Raw genomic sequence first — 18,210 nt, 5'->3', positions numbered from 1 at the left:
AGCATCAGCACATCTCTGTCCCCACCCCCGCCCCCGCGTCACCATGGCATTGGCACATTTTTCCTCCAGATGGGAAGCATCAGCACATCTCTGTCCCACCCCCGCCCCCGCGTCACCATGGCATTGGCACATTTCTCCTCCAGATGGGCAGCATCAGCACATCTCTGTCACAGAGATGTGCTGATGCTGCCCATCTGGAGGGGACAGGGAGAAATGTGTGACCACTGAAAGGGTGTGGTCACTGAGGGGTGTGGTTACTGAGGGGGCGTGGTTACTGAGGGGCGTGGTCACTATGGGGCGCTGTAAAGCTTTCTCGCACAGGGCGCCTAAAGGCCTAAGGCCGGCCCTGTACTTCATATACTAGATTTAGTTGGGCAGTGGCACATGGTGTCATTCAGTTAGCAGAAAACTCATTGAGGAGAATATTCATATTACAAAATGCTGAAATATGCAACATGAGGGAGATTTTTTTTTAAATAAGTTATATATAAAATATATTAAATTAATCGGCAAAGAATTTTGACACTTAAAAAGGATAATAAGAAGCAGAGATTCAAGCTGGCAGCAGAATGAAAACTGATAATACTGTAAGCCCTCAGTCTATAGAAATGTTATGAACCAGATCTCTATGGAAGAGTGTTGGCATTTACTTGCAAATTACTTCCCACATGTCGCATTTTTATCACTGTTTAAAAAGTATATTCCATGAGGACAAGTGAAGACACAGACAGGATTTTCAGGAGGCAAAGTGGCACTAAAAGGTCAAACTGTTCCCTTCCCTCTGGCATCAGCAAAGCCGGAGCGTGAGATGAAAAAATAAAAATGAAAAACAATTCCAATGCCCGATATTAACCCCTTCTACCCCGGGCCAGTTTTCGCTCTTCTACCCAGGCCATTTTTTGCAAATCTGAAATGTGTCACTTTATGTGGTAGTAGCTTTGGATTCTGAGATTGTTTTCTTGTGACACATTGTACTTCATGATAATCATAAATTTGAGTCAATATATTTCACCTTTATTTGTGAAAAAATCCCAAATTTACAAAAATAATTGAAAAATTCCCAAATTTCAATTTCTCTACTTTTATAATAGATTGTGATACCTCATATAATAGTTATTACTTTACATTTCCCATATGTCTACTTCATGTTTGGATCATTTTGAAAATGATTTATTTTTTCGGGACGTTAGAAGGCTTAGAAGTTTGGAAGCAAATCTTGAAATTTTTCTGAAAATTTCCAAAACCCACTTTTTAAGGACCAGTTCAGGTCTGAAGTCACTTTGATTTTGCAAACTTTGTTAACCCTTTAGGTGTTCCACAAGAATTAATGGAGATAAAATTTCTGAATTTCACTTTTTTGGCAGATTTTACATTTTGATCCATTTTTTTCCAGTAGCAAAGCAAGGGTTAACAGCCAAACAAAAATCTTTCTTTATTACCCTGACTCTGCGGTTTACAGAAACACCCCACATGTGGTCGTAAATTGCTGTATGGCGACACGGCAGGGCGCAGTAGGAAAGGAACGCCATATGGTTTTTGGAAGGCAGATTTAGCTGAACTGGTTTTTAGATGCCATGTCCCATTTTAAGCCCCCTGATGCACCCTTACAGTAGAAACTCAAAAAAGTTACCACATTTTGGAAACTACGGGATTAGGTGCCAGTTTTATTGGTACTATTTTATTATGTTTTTTCTTAGGCAAGGTAACCAAAAAATTGATGTTTTGGCACCGTTTTTATTTTTAACAACATTAGATCATGCGCTAATTTTTAGAGAGCAGGTTGTTACGGACTCAATGATATCAAATATGTCTACTTTCTATGATGTTAGTTTCAGTTTTACATAATAAAGGATTTTTGAAAACAAAAATTAGGTTTTTGTATCTCCATTTTCTGAACGCCCTATTTTTTTTTTCCTGCTGATCGTCTTGTGCAGGGGATCGTTTTTTGCAGGAAGAGTTGACGTTTTTATTGGTACCATTTTTGGGTACATATGATTTTTGATCATTCATTATTACACTTCATGGGGCAAGGTGACCAAAAAATTGGTTGTTTTGGCGCAGTTTTTATTTATTTTTACAGCATTTACCTGAGGGATTAGGTCATGTGACTTTTTAATAGAGCATATCATTACAGATGTGACAATACCTAATATGTCTACTTTTTCTTATTTATTTAAGTTTTACACAATAATAGCATTTTTGAAACAGAAATAATAATAATAATAGTGTATCCATAGTCTGAGAGCCACAGCTTTTTTATTTTTTGACCAATTGTCTTAGGTAAGGACTCATTTTGTGCGGGGTGAGGTGATGGTTTGATTGGTACTATTTTGGGGGGTATATGCCTTTTTGATTGCTTGGTGTTGAAATTTTTGTGATGTAAGGTGACAAAAATTTATTTATTTTTTACAGTTTTTTTTTTTTTTTTTTTACGGTGTTCACCTGAAGGGTTAGGTAATGTGATATTTTTATGAAGCTGGTTGTTACGGATGTGGTGATATCTAATATGTATACTTTTTATTATTTATTTCACTTTAGCACAATGATAGCAGTTTTGAAGCAAAAAATAATCATATTTTAGTATCTCCATTGTCTGAGAGTGATAGCTTTTTTATTTTTTGACCAATTCTCTTAGGTAGGGTCTAATTTTTTGCCGGATGAGGTGATGGTTTGATTGGTACTTTTTGGGGGCATATGCCTTTTTGATCACTTGCTGTTGCAATTTTTGTGATGTACTGTGACAAAAATGGCTTTTTTTTACAGTTTTTATTTTTTATTTTTTAGGGGTTAGGTCATATGATATTTTTATAGAGCTGGTTGTTACGGATGTGGTGATACCTAATATGTTTATATTTTTTTATTTATTTCTCTTTAGCACAGTGATAGCAGTTTTGAAACAAAAAAATGATGTTTTAGTGTCTCCATGTTCTGAGAGCTATAGTATTTTTTGGGCAATTGTCTTAGGTAGGGGCTAATTTTTTGCAGGATGAGGTGACGGTTTTATTAATACCATTTTGTGGGACATAAGCCTTTTTGATCGCATGGTGTTGCACTTTTTGTGATGTAAGGTGTCAAAAATCGCTTTTTTTTTTACACCTTTTTAAATACTTTTTTATGGAATTTATCAGACAGGGTGGATCATGTGATATATTTATAGAGCCGGTCATTACAGACGTGGCGATACCTAATATGTGTGTTTTTTTTTCTCTTCAGTTTTTTATTATAAAATAAGTGGAAAGGGGCTTTTTTTTCTTTTTTACTTGTTTTATTTTATTACTTTATTAAAAACCCTTTTTTTTTTACTTTTTGTTCTTTATTTTATTTCTGATGTACACTTTTGGGAGTCTGATCCCGTCAGCAATGCTTTGCAATACATGAGGCTGGATCTCCTCGGCACCCGTAGAAGGCAGGTCCCGATGCCGTGCAAGGCATTGGGCAGCCTCTGCATGGCATCGGGCTGCCTTCTGACACATCGAGTCTCCACCACAGCAGTGCGGGGACTCAATGCGCTCACTTACCCGACACAAACCCCTTCTATGTCGCGGTCAGCGCGGACCGCGACATAGAAGGGGTTAATCCACTGGCCTTGGCTTTTACAGCGATGCCGGTGGATACAGCAGGGTCCCGGCTACCAGGGACTGCCGGGCCCCTGCAGTGATCGCGCACGCACCGCTCTGGTGACCGCCCAATCACCATGATGTACAATTACGTCAAATTGTGGGAACGCAGTGGCTTCCATGACGTAATAGTACGTCATGTGTCAAGAAGGGGTAAACTCTGTTAACATCGTTATGTTATGCATCTTCATATATGAACTACCATATTAAGCATCATTACATTTACGTTTCCTCTATTAAATCCTAGAGATTCTTAAAATGCTAAATTCTGAGATGGTCCTAGAAACTGGACCATCTGCACTTGTCAATTAAAGTGGAGAGTTGCAGAGAGAGCAGAGCCTCAAGGACAATGCCCCTATTGCTCCTAGAGGCTCAGTTGCATATATTAAAACATAATTTTTCTCAGCAATGCGGGCACATAGGGACATGAGACCAACACAGATGCCTTCAGCTGCCAAGCTCACATGTAACAGGTCAGCCAGTTTCATAGGTACAAATCTGAAGCAGATGCCCTTTAAGACAGCCCTTCGAATCTCACATCGTTAATGACCCAGAAGGTCTAAAATGTTTTAATGGAATATAAATCTATATTTGATTTAAAAACTAGAATGTGAAAAATAGAGTACAGAACTGTATATGCTTTCAATTACACGGTTCATATACTCCTTTCTGTCATTATGGATTTTCTATTTGGATTTGAGTAAGCTGAAAAATCACTAATTCGGCTCAGGGTAATCAGAGCTCGGTTAAGGGCTGGGAACTTAGGATATTTGGTTTAAGACATTCTTTGATTTAAAAAAATATAAGATTAAAAAAATCATTAAAAAATTGGAGTTTACTTTTTACCTTATATTAAGCTGAATTTTAGTAAAGGGATTTTTGAACTTATTATACAAAAATTTCAAAACGGCAAAAAAATGGATGTATAAATTGAAAAAAATAAATAAAATCATTTAATGGGAATTCATTTAATCTGAAAGAGTGAATACCACCTAATATAGGGAAAAGCTCCTCAGAGTCATAGAACCACCAGCTGCTACCTTACAGGCTTTCTACACATGGCTCAGCTAAATCACATAATATTAAGCTATGTGCAAATTGATGCAAATTGGTTGGTTGACTTATCTAATACACAGGGGATAGCTAAAGAAAATGCAGAGGTAGCAGTTACACCTTGACCCTGATGCCTTAAGGGTTCCAAATGCCCCTCTGCACACAAGAAAACACTGGTAACAGTGGTGGAACTGCGATGGGGGATGCAGACTAAGAGGGGCTTAGACAAAAAATAATGGTTTAAAAAAAGAAAAGGGCTTGTTCATCCCCAAGATCTCCACCATTCTAATGCTTGTTTTACGATGGGCTCAGCTGGACATACCGAAAATACAGTAGAAGATTTCCGCCCAGCCAATCACTGGCTGAAGTACAGTATGTAGGTCACCATGACTTCAAAGACCAGAAGTCAACCAGTCAGCATTGGAATGGCTCAGTTGGGGATTGGTGAAGGTGAGTATGGCTTTAAAACCATTCTGCATCTTTTCTAAAAAATATAAATAAAAAAATGCAAATGTATCCCGTTGGACAACTCCTTCAACTGCAGTGTCCTGAAACACACTGCAAGACACTGTAATTGTATCTCATGGAGATGTGCCAACTGCAATGTAAAGTAATGTCACCAATGCAATATGTAAAGCTGTAAATTCGTATTAACAGGCTGGTAAACCACCACTTCACATTAGTCACCACTAGACTAGTGAGAGTGAGGGGTGAGTCAGTTCAAAGTGAGGAGAGTCAGAGGGAAGTCCACCATGTAGCCACCACTTTAGCCCCCTTTGCACTGGTCAGGCTGAGGGAGGTTGGAGGAGGAATCGTCAGAAGCTACACAGCACTGACCAGTGTAGACTTGGGTATAGAGAAAGTCTAGTGGATATAGCAGCATTCTTTAGCTTATAGACTCTACAGCACCAAGTGACTGGGAGAAGCCTCAAGCACCTGGACACACCATTAAAACTTAGCGCAAAGTTGTGTTTTACCACATTCCTCTATGGATCGTGTGGAACAGTTTCTATTAGCAACCAGTACAAAGAATGAAGCAGAAGTGGCATGCCTGCCATTAGGGAGAACTGCCCTGTAGGTTGCAGAAAGGAAGAAAGAGAAAGAGTAAGACATAGAGAGCAAGATTATATTATATCAAGTACCTGGCTGTTAGAAAGTGGACCAGTTACCCTAATAAGCACAGATACCAGCAAAGGGAAGTATAATACTGTCATCAGAACATTGATGCCTGTTAGTACCTCAACTGAGCTTGTTACCTGGAATTACAGAACAAGCAAGAACGGAAGTGTATCTGAATACCTCCATGATAACTGAACCTGTAACTTTCACTTCAAGGCAAATGATTCTCAGTAAATGTTCCATTTATTTATTCAAATGGACTATTATACCACCTCTTTTGCACCCAAGAGTCCTGGCATCACGAACCTTAAGGACCATGCCTTCCCTGCACCTAACACCCATACCATCAAGGGCACCTCAACCAACATCTGGTAGGAGATCCCTCAACACCAGACTGTTCCCGAAGGAATCCGGTGCCTTCCTTCCCATCACTGCACACCGGCTCAGGGAGCTGTAGAAACGTGAGTACCACCTACTACACCCATCAGGCCTCCACTCTCACACATTGCGCCTGCAGTCCTGTTCACTGCACAACCATCTTTCTCCTTAAGCTTTTGACTGTCATCAGTTTTGGCAGAACAAGAGAAGGTGCTCATAGGGTTAAAACATCAGGGAAAAATATACTGCCCCAACGTAAGAGGGTGCTTGTGTTATTTACAGAGGTTCTCCAGGAATAATTAAAAAATGGGCACCAGCAACCTGTCCTAGAATGTAGCAGAACTGGTTGCCAACACTTGAAGAGCTGCTGAGGAAGAAAGAGAGGAAGAAATCGAGGTCACCACCTAACATCTCTACAGACTTGAAAAATGGAGTCTTGTACTCTGAACAACAGATCGAATAAAAAATTGTCTTTCATCCTTTATGCTTGTGTTGACCATTTGATGATTCCCTTGGAGACTTGATGTAAAACCATTTTGAGTCAAGTTTACCTACCTGCTTTATGCTTTCCATAGATCACAGTATTCAGCATTATGAGACTTTGTCTTCGTCAATCTCCTTATGGATCTTTTCTAAGACACTAAGAAAGCTTTACTTCAAACAAAGACATTATGGTCTGGATGAAGTCTCCTTGCTGCAAACACTGTAGGATTAAGTACCTTCTGATATTTTGCTGTTATGTCATTGTGGCCAGGTACTGCATTTTGTGAGACATTTTTCTACTCAATGAACAATTTACAGACGTTTCATTTTCTCTGTGGAAAAGTTCAGCGGTAGCGCTAATAGCCAAGCGGTTCTCGGAGGGAAAATCTCATCTAAATAATCATTCTCTCTTTTTGGTTAGGCTTGTACACTATTGATACCAGTGCTCACTGACATTGCCATTACAGAAATAACTCGGTTGATGAAGAAGGAAGGTGACACAAAATCAATTTTTTCCTAAATTTTCCACCTTGTAAAGCTGACATGAAGGCTGAAAGTAGGACTAAGTATGTTTAATGAAAAGTGAAGTGCACAGATAAAATACGACTGGAAGATGAAATGTTCCCATTCTGCAGCTCTAAATAAAACCCACCTTACACAAATGTTATTACATCATCTAAAGACCATACTGAAAGGTATTTTATTTTCTATCACGACCGTACTCGATATGGAAATGCTGTAAATTGCTAGAGGGAAAGTAACACTACCAGTCAGTTCACACTTCTTAATGGGGCCATTTACCGCCTTCCTGACCAGACTCATTTTCCGTTTTTTTAAGCACATGTATCTTTGAAAGCCATAACTTTTTTTTTTCTGTCTGGATTTGTAAATAGCTTTTTTGGTGATACATGGGGCTTCATTTTTATTTTAGTAATTTATTTGTTTTTTATAAACAGGAAAATGCAATAGCCTGTTTTTCAAATTTTCTGTATTTTTTTTGTTAATAACACCTTGTGCAATTAATTTTGTTTATTATGCCCCCTTTCCATAACAGTCATATATGAGATGTATAGATTACTGTGGCTGGAGGTGGGGCTAGAAGCTGCGGTTTGGTGTGTGGTGGCTTTTTTTTTTAAATCATTTGTTTATTTTTAGTTATTTTTGTTATTTAACTGAGTTCTCCTGCAGCTGGGGCTTACATACTAACCCCTGTTAAAGGGAAAATACAGTCCCCAGCGAGGTTGTACATCTCTCTCTGTACAGCCCCATTGCTGAGCTGATTTGGTATGATAAATACCAGCAGCTTGCGCAGACTTCTGGCCCTTGGCGATCACATGACCACTGGGATCAGAGCTGGAAGCAGCATTGCCGATCCTGATCTCTAGACACAGTGCTTGTTGAGCACTGGGGAAGATAGGGATGATGAAAAACTACCCCTGCCTCCTCTATGAAGAGCCCTGCTTCACTAACAGCGAGCTCCCCGCTCCAGCAGCTGCATGAATATCATGCAGCTGTGAGCTCTGCTTGGGCATTTTAAAACATCCATGCCGAGAGATATACTGACCACCAGTCAATCGGTGACTGGCAAAGGGTTAAAGGGGTATCCCAGGTATTAACAGTTAACACCCATTGATGGGAAAGATGATCTACAGTACAGACCAAAAGTTTGGACACACCTTCTCATTCAAAGAGTTTTCTTTATTTTCATGACTATGAAGGCATCAAAACTATGAATTAACACATGTGGAATTATATACATAACAAACAAGTGTGAAACAACTGAAAATATGTCATATTCTAGGTTCTTCAAAGTAGCCACCTTTTGCTTTGATTACTGCTTTGCACACTCTTGGCATTCTCTTGATGAGCTTCAAGAGGTAGTCCCCTGAAATGGTCTTCCAACAGTCTTGAAGGAGTTCCCAGAGATGCTTAGCACTTGTTGGCCCTTTTGCCTTCACTCTGCAGTCCAGCTCACCCCAAACCATCTCGATTGGGTTCAGGTCTGGTGACTGTGGAGGCCAGGTCATCTGGCGCAGCACCCGATCACTCTCCTTCATGGTCAAATAGCCCTTACTTTCAAAGTTTTCCCAATTTTTCGGCTGACTGACTGACCTTCATTTCTTAAAGTAATGATGGCCACTCGTTTTTCTTTACTTAGCTGCTTTTTTCTTGCCATAATACAAATTCTAAACGTCTATTCAGTAGGACTATCAGCTGTGTATCCACCTGACTTCTCCTCAACGCCACTGATGGTCCCAACCCCATTTATAAGGCAAGAAATCCCACTTATTAAACCTGACAGGGCACACCTGTGAAGTGAAAATCATTTCAGGGGACGACCTCTTGAAGCTCATCAAGAGAATGCCAAGAGTGTGCAAAGCAGTAATCAAAGCAAAAGGTGGCTACTTTGAAGAACCTAGAATATGACATATTTTCAGTTGTTTCACACTTGTTTGTTATGTATATAATTCCACATGTGTTAATTCATAGTTTTGATGCCTTCAGTGTGAATCTACAATTTTCATAGTCATGAAAATAAAGAAAACTCTTTGAATGAGAAGGTGTGTCCAAACTTTTGGTCTGTACTGTATGTTAAGTCCAAATAACCCAAGCCTTCACAATTCTCATAGTTGTTTGGAGTACACACACAGAGGTTGGACCCGAAAAGATCTTTGAAATCATGGTCATTTTTTCAAAGGAAACTGTTTTAGGAACATTTTCTGTGCTCATGGTTTTCGAAAAAAAAAAAAAAGGCTCTAAAACCTCGAGACCAAAGTAACAAGCAGGTTGAGATTTAATTTTATGGTGGCTCCTAGAGATGAGCAATGTTTTGAAAAATTTTAATCGGCAGCTTCAGCACGCTCCATCAAGAAATACGATTCGATACGAATTACTTCCTCGTGAATCACTTTTCATTGTATGGAGCAGACGCAATGATGGGGAACAGCAATCGCACGGGCCCCCACCATTTAACTCTTTTAACGCTGATTGTGGCATCTGAGACTCCAGTCTTGATTGAAGAAAACCCGCCAAAGGACCTGCGGCGAGCGTGAAGACGTCACCACGCGATCACTCTGGCCACGTGCTGCGTCATCATCAGTGAAGATGCCCTAAGTATACCTTCCCTGGAAGCAGACCACTTGATTGCTATGGAGCCCGGGGTAAGGGAGGGCCCAGAGCTGAACTCCTTCTTTTCAGACATGAAAACACTGCATTTTCATGCAGCCTGTCACTAGAAGGAGTTTAGTGCAAAGAGATTGTTACAGATTCCATTACTATCAATGATAAACTCCAATGCACTGAGCTCCCCCTAGTGGTGGCTTCAAGCAGACAGTTTAATACATGGGGAGGGTTATCAGTATTTTTATACCATGTATTGTGGAGAATGGTATTCAGAATCAACTCCATGTTAATAAGGCACCTGTTCCACTTTTTGTAGTATTGTGCAGGTCGACTTTTATGTTTTATTAAATTATTGTTTTTAATTAAAATTTTTCCACTTAATGAAAAAAAAAAATAGTACTTTGCGTTCTGTGTTGCCTGGAAGTGATGATGCAGGGGGGGAGGCGGTCCATACTGAGCTTCGCTATGGAGCCACTGGTTCCGGTGGTCAGAAAGCAGGTCACATGATCCCTTGTGCACTTTATGAACAGGGGCGATCATAAATGAAAAATCTTGGACTGCTTCTTTAGTAATTAAAACATTTTTTTTGCTGGCTTATTCTGTTATGCAGAAAGGCTTTCTTCCTCGGTTATCTCTGCTTGTGGAATTGCTAGTTCAGAGCCAAGCCAAACATGCATTCTCTCTGCTCTAAAGTTTCTCATGTTGTAGCCCGCATCCATTTTTCCTCTCTATTCTTCCTCTAGAACAGTGGTCAACAACCTTCGGCACTCCAGCTGTTGTGAAACTACATTTCCCAGCATGCTCCTTTCATTACTATGACAGTTCTGAGAAGAGCTGAGCAAGTATGCATGGTGGGAGTTGTAGTTTCACAACAGCTGGAGTGCCAGAGAATGCCTACCCCTGCTTATTCAACAATAATCTAAATGACTAAAGCTACAGGAAGGAAGACTTGTCCTTTTTATATATTTAATGTGTTCTATGGACAGAGTATCCAGGCTTACACTCCCTTAAATGGTTGGAGTGTTGGTGTATGTATGCTCTGGATGCCTCTATTGCTATATGCGCCCCACCTAGCTGATACTGCGCCACTGTGTACGGGGGGATACTAGTCCCTTATTGGTTTGGAGCTTACTCTGTTTTTATACATTTATTGTAACATCGATCTTTTAACTGATATACCATCTATCATGTTGGATATCTAATAAAGAATAATTAATTAAAATTACTCTCTGTGTGGTTGCTCTCTGAGCTGTGTAGGTGATAATACGAATAACTCCATGCGAGATATTTATGATATAGTTGTTTTTTGGTGCTTCATGATATTTGCCTGTTGTATTACAGAAGATCGGATAATGGATTTTAGATCACGTGATCAAACTTGGAAAACCCAAGTGGAAGCAGTGTTTGCTGGGAGCGCGAGCGGTGGTGATGATCCAGGACTAAGAAGTATGAGGGAATTAAAAGTGTGTTTTAAAAATCTACAGCACAAAAGATTGAGAACATGGTGGAACAAGGCCACCTTGGAGCAATATATAGCTAAGTCTCTAATCCCCAGGGGCCTTAGGGTTCAGATATTCCCGTCTTTTGGAAGGGAAGAAAGTGAGTTTTGCTCAAGATGGGAGGCGGCTTGTAACACCTGCTCAGGTACCCTGATGCAGTTGATAATTGAGTTAAATACTAAGACACTTAACTCAATAGAAAAAGAAATTGATGAGACTGAGACACAACTGACTCAGAATATGCCAATAACCGAATGGGAAGTATTTAAGAAGGAAATAGACACCTCCTTCCTGACTTGGGAAAATCAGATTAAGACGACAAAAACCAAGAAACTACAGAGGGATCGTACGGACTTTGAAAATAACAAAGTATATCGGTGGAAAAACACTGAAATAAGGAGTCGCTCTAGAGTGACTTCTGTATCCTCAGTGACATCCAGAAGTGAGGACGAGTCTACGGGACCGCAGGGTTTCAGGAGATATCCGCAACGCTTTATGAAACGGAAAAATGAGGAACCTCAAAATTTAGGGGGAAAGAGACGCATGGATCCGACCCGAAACACTCAGCAGGTAATTAATTTATCCACACATGTGTTGACACAAGATCAGACTAACATCCTGAAAAAAGGACTGTCATTTTCACCATCTAGTAATTTGGATGTTTTCTCTACAGTGAAAGACGTGCAATTATTTGCACGCAAATTGGTTTTAAAGAATTTGTTTAAACAGAGAGAGGATCCAAACTTCCCGTCACGAGTGGAGCAGGAGGCCTTGTCCACACTTGTGGAGTTACTTGATGAGCAGGAGACCGTTAACCAAATGGGTGAGTTTCCAAAACGTCTTAAACCGAAATCGGGAAAATTTCCTCCGATCTCCCTATTTCCCAATATTGAGTTGTTTGTCCAACTGGTCTGCAGAGATTTAGAAAAAATCTCTGCAGATGGGGAATATGATAATTGCACTAGTGGTGAAAGGAGAGCATTAAGAGAATTGAAAGCATGGAATGACGTGATCATAAAAGGGGAGGACAAGGGGGGCAATATAGTGATCTGGCCACGCATTGCGTATGAAAAAGAAGCTTGGCGCCAACTGAATGATCACAGATGCTATAAGAGGCTGACATTCAACCCAACCCTCAAATTCAGGGATGAGTTGAATGTCATCCTGGAAAAGGGAGTGGACGTGGGTGTCATTACAAGACAACAGATGTCCTTTTTGTTAACAGAACATCCGGTAACCCCAACAATGTACTTCTTGCCGAAGGTACATAAAAACTTGCAACAACCGCCTGGGAGACCAATCGTCTCCGGGATTAACAGCATAAATGACGTAATATGTAAATATATTGAACATCACCTACATCCTTATGTTGAAGAGTTGTCTTCGTATTTGAAGGACACCACTGACGTACTCCGAAAGGTTGAAGATCTGCATCTGGATTCAGACATGCTCCTGGCCACCTGTGACGTGGAGTCGCTATATACTTCTATAAAACATGAAGATGGTCTGAGGGCAACCAACTTCTATCTACAGACTTCGAACATGCCTGCCAAAAAACGTTAGTTTATTATGGCTTTACTAGAATTTGTGCTAACACACAACTTCTTCATGTTTGGAGGTCTCCATTTCCTACAGCTCCAGGGGACAGCGATGGGGGCGTCTTGTGCGCCCTCTTACGCTAATCTGTTCCTGGGGCTGTGGGAAAGGGAAATCCTCCAAACTGAAGTAACATCATTGGCACAGAAGGTGCAATACTGGGGCAGATATATTGACGATCTGCTGATTATATGGCAGGGCACCAATGAGGAGTTCGACACATTCATGAATCAACTGAATAGAAATGATCTAAACATCCGACTGACTTCCATCACGAGCCAAACGGAGGTGGAGTTTCTGGACATAAAAATCTGCGTGGGTGAGAATGGCAAAATAGTGACAGACCTATATAGAAAACCTACTTCCGTGAATAGCATACTATCGGCCGACTCAGCACATCCAAAAAGATTGATCGAAAATATCCCTGTGGGGCAGTTTCTGAGGGCCAGACGGATATGTTCCTCAGATTATCTGTTTGAAAACCAAGCAACAGACTTACGTCATAGATTTCAGACGCGTAACTATACTGAAAGATCAATTGAAAGGGCATATAGACGAGCGAGTTTATCGAAACGTTCAAGCCTGTTGCAAGGTAAGAGACCAGGGGGAAACACGGAGGAGGTCAGATTCATAACAACATTCAACAGTAGGAATAAAGAGATCACCCAGATACTTAATAGACACTGGGAGATCTTAAAACTTGATCCCTGTCTGAAGGATCAACTAAAAGAACATCCGAGCATTACCTTTAGAAGGAGTAAAAACTTAAGGGATCATCTAGTAAAGAGTCACTATGTAATACGCCCCCCCAACCTGTTTGGCTCAAAAGGTCCACGATGGGGAAACAAACCCTGTGGTAAATGTGTCGCATGCACAAATGTGGACAGAAGTGACATCTTTTGGGACATGCCCCATAATAAAGAGTATAAAATCACTCACCCCATTGATTGCACAACGGTGGGGGTAATCTACTGGGCCATATGCCCCTGCGAAAAAATTTATGTGGGGATGACCTCTCGACAGTTTAAAAAACGGATCCGTGAGCATGTGTTAGCGATTGAAGCTGCACAGGAGGTAACTGATGTACAACTACTAACAACTATACCAAGACATTTTAAAGCTGAACATGCCTGTGATGGATCAGTCCTACGTTTCCGAGGGATTGATCATGTAATGATCTCCCAAAGAGGTGGGAATTGGAAGAAACTACTGGCCCAGCGAGAGACACGCTGGATATATACTCTGAAAACTATGGCCCCTGTGGGATTGAATGACTATAATAGCTATGCTCCATTTCTCTAGATTATCTTTCCTCCTGCTTGTACTTCGAAGCCTGGATCATCACAGAACCACCAGGTAGGATTGGTTCATTTTAATCATTGTTAGTTATTTGTTGATGTAATGACGTACAATCCTTTTTAACAGTGATTTGGTTATGTCCTTGTCCTTTGATACCAGTGTTTGGTTGCTTGTAGTTCATGCAGCCACACGGTGGTTCTTCTTCTTTTTGCTATTTATTTTAAAATGGATACTGATCTCCTGTGCATTCCTTCCTTTTTTCAATTCCGGTTTTTCTTAGTATATTCTGAAGGTCTGGATAACATGTATTGTGCTTCCTGGTCGATGGGGTGTCTTGAGATATACTCACAGAACCAAATACGTAAAATAAGTGTGAGAGAGAAATGAAAAAGAAAAAGAGAGAAAAAAGAGACAACAAAAGGAAAGAAAAAGATAAAAAGGGAAAAAAAGAAAAAAAGATGCGGAGAAGACTAAGGTGGTCTGGACTTTCCTACTGATGGAGGCCCCCGGGGATATAAACTGTGCGTCTGTGTTTATACACAGAGTAAGAGAAGTAACCGAGGATACATACTGTGTTTCTGTGTCTATACACAGAGTCGGAGAAGTGACCGAGGGGTGCCTGGAATGGGGTACATGTTGCTTTGGGTTTCTTATATGACTATAGTGATGAAACATGAATAGGCGAGCTGGGTTTGGATACCATCAATATAATCCTCTCCTATAGCACTGGCACTTTTCTAACACTCTTTCTGTCCTTCACTCTTTTATTTGAGCACATGCACTGGCACTTTTATTATTGATGGTATTGGAACACATCTGGCCTTTGGGTTGTTATTGGAGGGAGGGGTCTGTAGAACATCAACTGGATCCTATATATCAACCTAATGGTCCGGGTGTTTGGATACCTATATGTTGAATATCTGACGATGGTAGACAAACACCTGACCTTCAAAAAATGTATAAAAATGTATATACACTGGTTTTTATGCATCATTAATATGATGCAATTTACACGATGTGGCATCAAGATGATGCAATTTACACTGTAGCACTTTAGTTAGCTTTTTATTTTTGTTCGTTATTGTGATTATCCATCATGTGGGATATTGCAGTGATTATATTATAAATAATGAATGCATGTTATTTTACTGTACAATGTAGGCATATTATTAATTTGTATGTGCACGGGTCACTTTCATCACTTGGAGATAATTACTCCAATTCCATGTCTATGTGGAATGCCCAATCTCCGATATATATATATGTATTCAACTATAGTTATTCTTACTTATATCATTATTATTATATTTAACTGTTTACAGATTCGATAGAGAGTGTTGACAACATACCATATGATGTGGACCTTGGTCTCTATCTGCAAACAATAACACTGAAGTTTTGAGATGCCGCTAGTCCGATCATGTGACCCGCCTCGTGACTCGGTTGCTAGGAAACATGCTGGCCGTGGAAACATAGTAGTAGTACAGAGGGTGATGTCACTCTCTGGCGCCATCGGCTGACGTAGCCGAGTCATGACGCGGATCGCGTGACGGCAATGGATCATCCGAGCACCACCGGGGATCTAATTTATGCAACCTTGGGAAGCGATGCGGAGGTAGAGTGAGAGGATAGGTACAATAGTATTCAAAGCGCAGGATTGAACGGTGCCGCAATATGATCTGGAGAGTGAGGTGGGCGGTGCCGATACCATTTGATCAGGTGACTGATGACGAGACTGAACACGACTGACTATTGGTTGGGCATGTTCCCCACGGCCAGGAGTAACTGATTTGATCAATCATGGAAAGCTGAGTAGGTGTGTGTTGATTGGATGAATGTAGATGTCTGGAGTATATAGGAGATCAGTATGGAGTAGTTTAGTAGGCCCCAAGAGGAAGCACTTTGCGAAACGATCGTCGGGCGGCTGTTTCAGACCAGGGTCAGTAGGTATTTATTGCACTTGCACTTTAAACAGTGGTTTTTTCCCCCCTTATCTCCTGCAGTCTCCGCTTGTTGTGGGCGGCATCCAGGCTTACACTCCCTTAAATGGTTGGAGTGTTGGTGTATGTATGCTCTGGATGCCTCTATTGCTATATGCGCCCCACCTAGCTGATACTGCGCCACTGTGTACGGGGGGATACTAGTCCCTTATTGGTTTGGAGCATACTCTGTTTTTATACATTTATTGTAACATCGATCTGTTCCCAGTATGTACTGTCTTTTGTATATGTTTTTTAACTGATATACCATTTATCATGTTGGATATCTAATAAAGAATAATTAATTAAAATTACTCTCTGTGTGGTTGCTCTCTGAGCTGTGTAGGTGATAATACGAATAACTCCATGCGAGATATTTATGATATAGTTGTTTTTTGGTGCTACAGAGTATACATATGCAGCGAGCCCTTTCAGAAGCCAGTCGTAGAGGATGGGAGTGGAAGTGGCCCTTGTTATAACACAATCTATCATAGTGGCGTGTTCCGACCCTCACCAGCGTATAATGCAAGAATCCGTAATCAGGCCAGATTAAACAGAATAAACTGTCTCTACTTTGTATACTATCTTGCTACCGTCTCTCTCAGTAGAATCTATGGAAGGAAACTGTACTTTTGCAATTATACTTGTAATACGCACTGTGGCATGCAGGTTGAATGGTATGACTGGCTGGGTTATATTTTAAGTGTGTAGGGTGTCTTAACTGTAATTTCTCCATGGCATTAAAATCTATATTGCCATCAATGACAGTTACCTTACTGACTGACTTGTCACTTTCACATACAAATTTTCAAACCTTATCCTTTGTTTCCTTTCTCTATTGCATGCTGTAGATCTTACAGCAATTAAACAGAGATCTGTTAGTCTCTGAATCCTGAGGCCCGAGGAAACGGAGCACATAGACTTTGCTTCCTTCATTCCTTTCTCTGCTCCCTCTAGAACACTCTAGAGCTAGAATTGGAGCCAACCACCACCTAGCAACTAGTTATTTTATACAGATCATGATATATATAATTCAACGAGACAGGCTACAGTATATAAAGGGGAATGAGGTATGTTATGCCTGGAACTGGTGCTTTTACCGATCATATTCATTTGGTTTGTTGCATACCCAAATGTTCTTCTGTTCAAATCCACATCTTGAATGGGAAACTCAAGCCTGATGGTATTCTATTTGTCCAAATAAATCCTTCACGAGATCCTTTACTGCTTCCAAGTGTCCACCTTGAGAATTCTTCAACATCGTGTATTCTAGTTATTGTCCGTGTGTGACCCTTGCCCATGGTTTGCGGTTCCACCTAGTACTGTGGTGTTTAAATTTCTAGATCTTCACTACTGATTGCATTGTAAAACTGATGATTTGGTCTGACTTGTTTAGTTCTAAACTAGAAAAACTATGCTTATTTAGACCTGTTAAAGAGTTAAAACATCCACTTTCTTATTTTTGTTGAAAGGTGGTCTTTTCGTTTCTGACCCCACAAATGCCTCCCCTCCACCATGAACACCAAATAACAGTACAAGACATGTGCACTTTAAAAAGTTAAACCAATTTTGGACAAATCCTAAGATCCTTTTGTTCAGCTTTTTGCACAGGGAAAACTTTTTATGCACAGTAGGTTGAACTCCCTTTGGATTAAAGTGGTTGGCATCAAAATCTGCAGGGTAAGGCATAACTGGCATCTTACAGACAGGATGTCAAACTAATGACGGCTATGAAAGACATCACTCTTAAGAAACCTATTTATTAGAACCTGAAGCAGGAGATGTGAGATATTAATATCCTTTCTAAGCAACTGTGTTATCATTGTACAGAGACAGTAGGGGTTGCAACCATTATAGATTCCTTTTTGGATAATACTGATCAGAGGGCAAAACATGTAGATGTTCACCTGCTGGCAAGTTGTTCTGCCTGTGAATGAACTAAGATCAAGATCATCAAAAACGGTCATGCATGCATGGCACATGGCTCACAATAAAGTCATACATAAAACTAGATGCTTAAATAAGAAAAATACTCTCCAATATCAACCGTACCTGGAAACCTGA

The sequence above is a fragment of the Bufo bufo genome, chromosome 10 (genome assembly GCF_905171765.1).
Source record: "Bufo bufo chromosome 10, aBufBuf1.1, whole genome shotgun sequence".
Taxonomy (NCBI): Eukaryota; Metazoa; Chordata; class Amphibia; order Anura; family Bufonidae; genus Bufo; species Bufo bufo.
The sequence above is the reverse complement of the archived record's forward strand: the minus strand, read 5'-3'. Positions refer to the sequence as shown.